The sequence below is a fragment of the Zootermopsis nevadensis genome, unplaced genomic scaffold (assembly GCF_977971745.1).
Source record: "Zootermopsis nevadensis isolate Lab colony 2312 unplaced genomic scaffold, Znev_1.0 Znev_ptg000243l, whole genome shotgun sequence".
Lineage (NCBI taxonomy): Eukaryota > Metazoa > Arthropoda > Insecta > Blattodea > Termopsidae > Zootermopsis > Zootermopsis nevadensis.
Genome location: NW_028259370.1, coordinates 477,501 through 482,500, shown reverse-complemented (window position 1 = coordinate 482,500; position 5,000 = coordinate 477,501).

Below are 5,000 nucleotides of genomic sequence, written 5' to 3'. Positions count from 1 at the left end.
AGTCGCTTCAGCGGCTAAGTCCGAAAATTTCCAAAATGCAGAAAAATATACATAATTGAAGAAAATTGGCCTTGCTGTGCTTAATAATGTCGTTAATAGATTAAAAATAAATTTCCGCTGTGTTAGCTGGGCCTTACTTGGACGGTACGAATTCTGCGGCTATGTCCCGTGGTGCGTGGTACTTGAAACCAGTTCTGCGGCTATGTCCGACCGTGCGTGTTAGTTGAGTCGCTTCAGCGGCTAAGTCCGAAAATTTCCAAAATGCAGAAAATATACATAATTGAAGAAAATTGGCCTTGCTGTGCTTAATAATGTCGTTAATAGATTAAAAATAAATTTCCGCTGTGTTAGCTGGGCCTTACTTGGACGGTACGAATTCTGCGGCTATGTCCCGTGGTGCGTGGTACTTGAAACCAGTTCTGCGGCTATGTCCGACCGTGCGTGTTAGTTGAGTCGCTTCAGCGGCTAAGTCCGAAAATTTCCAAAATGCAGAAAAATATTCATAATTGAAGAAAGTTGGCCTTGCTGTGCATAGTAATGCCGTTAATTGACTAAAAATAAATTTCCGCTGTGTTAGGTGGGCCTTACTTGGACGGGACGAATTCTGCGGCTATGTCCCGTGGTGCGTGGTACTTGAAATCAGTTCTGCGGCTATGTCCGACCGTGCGTGTTAGTTGAGTCGCTTCAGCGGCTAAGTCCAAAAAATTTCCAAAATGCAGAAAAATACACATAATTGAAGAAAATTGGGCTTGCTGTGCTTAATAAAATCGTTAATAGATTAAAAATAAATTACCGCTGTGTTAGGTGGGCCTTACTTGGACGGTACGAATTCTGCGGCTATGTCCCGTGGTGCGTGGTACTTGAAATCAGTTCTGCGGCTATGTCCCACCGTGCGTGTTACTTGAGTCGCTTCAGCGGCTAAGTCCGAAAATTTCCAAAATGCAGAAAAATATACATAATTGAAGAAAGTTGGCCTTGCTGTGCTTAATAATATCGTTAATAGATTAAAAATAAATTTCCGCTGTGTTAGGTGGGCCTTACTTGGACGGTACGAATTCTGCGGCTATGTCCCGTGGTGCGTGGTACTTGAAACCAGTTCTGCGGCTATGTCCGACCGTGCGTGTTAGTTGAGTCGCTTCAGCGGCTAAGTCCGAAAATTTCCAAAATGCAGAAAAATATTCATAATTGAAGAAAGTTGGCCTTGCTGTGCATAGTAATGCCGTTAATTGACTAAAAATAAATTTCCGCTGTGTTAGCTGGGCCTTACTTGGACGGTACGAATTCTGCGGCTATGTCCCGTGGTGCGTGGTACATGAAACCAGTTCTGCGGCTATGTCCCACCGTGCGTGTTACTTGAGTCGCTTCAGCGGCTAAGTCCGAAAATTTCTAAAGTGCAGAAAAATATTAAATAAAGCGGTTATATAAGTAAGTATGTGTATGTATTCTAACATATACAAAATTTAGTATGATCGGAAATGATTAAGGAAGAGAAAAACTTAATTAAAATTTCTGGCGGCAGCCGAGGGGCCATCCGCCGGTGTCCGCGGCTCTGCCTCTTCCGTGACTGACGAATGCTGAGATAAGGGGGGTCCAGACTATAGTATATGAGCTTGGCGAGCGAGGCTCTCCTCGAGCAGGGGGAAGTCTGAGATTGGACTACCGGCCGCCGGGGACCCTGTCGCCGGCAGGCCATTCGCGCTTCCGCCCCGCGTTGGCTGAGGCAGTTTAGGGCAAGAGTGGCACAAGTGCACCGACCGCCGTTTCCTTTGGGGTCGGCGCCCGTCACCCCGCTCAGTGGCCGGCGAAGACCGGCCGAGTCTCGGGTTCGAGTCGGCACAGGACACTGAGTGCAAGAGTGACACAAGTAACGGCGTTCACGGGCGGCCTCTGGGAGATTGCCCTCAGTACCACCGGGCAACGCGGGGGACTGCAGGCCTCGACCCGCGCCGCTCGATCCCCGTTTAGGGCAAGAGTGGCACAAGTGCACCGACCGCCGTGTCCTTTGGGGTCGGCGCCCGTCACCCCGCTCAGTGGCCGGCGAAGACTGGTCGAGTCTCGGGTTCGAGTCGGCACTCGAGCCTGAGTGCAAGAGTGGCACAAGTGATGGTCTTCACGGGCGGCCTCTGGGAAGCTGCCCCTAGTACCAGCGGACAACAGCGAGGGACTGCAGGCCTCGGCCCGCGCTACTTGCGACCGTTTAGGGCAAGAGGGGCACAAGTGTATCGACCGCCGTGTAATTTGTGGTCAACCCGCGCTGTTGCCTGCGAAGACCGGCCGAGTCTCGGGTTCGAGTCGGCACAGGGCACTGAGTGCAAGAGTGACACAAGTAACGGCCTTCACGGGCGGCCTCTGGGAGATTGCCCTCAGTACCACCGGGCAACGCGGGGGACTGCAGGCCTCGTCCCGCGCCGCTCGATCCCCGTTTAGGGCAAGAGTGGCACATGTGCACCGATCGCCGTCTTCAACGGGGTCGGCGCCCGTCAACCCGCGCAGTGGCCGGCGGAGGCTCCGGTTCGAGTCGGCACTCGATTCCGAGTGCAAGAGTGGCACACGTGACGGCCTTCACGGGCGGCCTCTGGGAAGCTGCACTTAGTACCAGCGGACAACCGCGGGGGAATGCTTTCCTCGGCCCGGTGTACTTGCAACCGTTTAGTGCAAGTGGGGCACAAATGCACCGACCGCCGTGTCCATCGGGGTTGGCGCACGTCAACACGCGCGGTGTCCGGCGGAGGCTCGGGCTCGAGTCGGCCCTCGACTACGAGTGCAAGAGTGGCACATGTGACGGCCTTTACAGGTGGCTTCTGTGAGCCGGCCCTTAGTACCAGCGTGCATCCGCGGGAGACTGAAGACCTCTCCCCGCGCTGCTCGAACCCCGTTTAGGGCAAGAGGGGCACATGTGCACCGATCGCCGTCTTCATCGGGGACGGCGCCCGTCAACCCACGCAGTGGCCGGCGGAGGCTCCGGTTCGAGTCGGCACTCGATTCCGAGTGCAAGAGCGGCACACGTGACGGCCTTCACGGGCGGCCTCTGGGAAGCTGCACTTAGAACCAGCGCGCATCCGCCGGGGGACTGCTGGCCTCGGCCCGCTCTACTTGCAACCGTTTAGGGCAAGTGGAGCACAAGTGCACCGACCGCCGTGTCCATCGGGGTTGGCGCACGTCATCACGCGCGGTGTCCGGCGGAGACTCGGGCTCGAGTCGGCACTCATCTACGAGTGCAAGAGTGGCACATGTGAAGGCCTTAACGGGCGGCCTCTGGGAAGCTGCACTTAGAACGAGCGCGCATCCGCCGGGGACTGAATTCCTCTCCCCGCGCTGCTCGAACCCCGTTTAGGGCATGGGGGGCACATGTGCACCGATCGCCGTCTTCATCGGGGTCGGCGCCCGTCAACCCACGCAGTGGCCGGCGGAGGCTCCGGTTCGAGTCGGCACTCGATTCCGAGTGCAAGAGTGGCACAAGTGATGGCCTTCACGGGCGGCCTCTCGGAAGCTGCACTTAGAACGAGCGCGCATCCGCCGGGGACTGAATTCCTCTCCCCGCGCTGCTCGAACCCCGTTTAGGGCAAGAGGGGCACAAGTGTACAGAAGTCCGTCTCCTGGGGAATCGCGTGCTCGGCTGCCCTCAATGGACAGGCAGAAGCAGGGGTCTGCTCGTAGGTGACTCGGCACTCGAGTGCAAGATTGGCGCAAGTGACGACTTCTCGTGCGGTCACGGTGAGGCTGCCGGCGGTGTCTCTGGCTTCTGCCGCATATATATTCCCGTTCGTGCCCTCCACGTCTTCAGATTTCAAAGTCCCATCCGTGCGTGTTAGGTAGGCCGATTTTAGGGGACCTGCCGCTCGCATTCGGCCGGGTCGCGCTCTCTGAGGCTCAGACGTTACGAGTCTCCCCTGAAAACGCCGCGCTGGCACCTTATTTTGTAGGAAAATTTCACACTTCCTCTAGTTGAACTAACGGATGCGTCGCTGATAAATTGGCCCTTTTTCCGCATAAGACGATTCCTGAGCCTTGGGTGGTGTCTGGATACATCAGGAGGACACAACTGACGGAAGAAAAGCCCGGGTCCGTCCTCCGCCCGGCAGGGGAACGATTTTACGAAAAAGGCCGGCTTCGTTCCCCTTCCCGGCAAGCAGCAGGTGGACGATTTTACGAGAAAGACCGGGTTCGTCCACCTTCCCGGCAAGCAACAGGGGAACGATTTTACGAAGAAGGCCGGCTTCGTTCCCCTTTCCGGCAAGCAACAGGAGGACGATTTGACGTTAAAGACCGGGTTCGTCCTCCTTCCCGGCAAGCAACAGGGGAACGATTTTACGAAAAAGGCCGGCTTCGTTCCCCTTCCCGGCAAGCAGCAGGTGGACGATTTGACGATAAAGACCGGGTTCGTCCACCTTCCCGGCAAGCAACAGGGGAACGATTTTACGAAAAAGACCGGCTTCGTTCCCCTTCCCGGCAAGCAGCAGGTGGACGATTTTACGAGAGAGACCGGGTTCGTCCACCTTCCCGGCAAGCAACAGGGGAACGATTTTACGAAAAAGACCGGCTTCGTTCCCCTTCCCGGCAAGCAGCAGGTGGACGATTTTACGAGAGAGACCGGGTTCGTCCACCTTCGCGGCAAGCAACAGGGGAACGATTTTACGAAAAAGGCCGGCTTCGTTCCCCTTTCCGGCAAGCAACAGGAGGACGATTTGACGATAAAGACCGGGTTCGTCCTCCTTCCCGGCAAGCAACAGGGGAACGATTTTACGAAAAAGGCCGGCTTCGTTCCCCTTCCCGGCAACCAGCAGGTGGACGATTTGACGATAAAGACCGGGTTCGTCCACCTTCCCGGCAAGCAACAGGGGAACGATTTTACGAAAAAGACCGGCTTTGTTCCCCTTCCCGGCAAGCAGCAGGTGGACGATTTTACGAGAGAGACCGGGTTCGTCCACCTTCCCGGCAAGCAACAGGGGAACGATTTTACGAAAAAGGCCGGCTTCGTTCCCCTTCCCGGCAAACCCTTC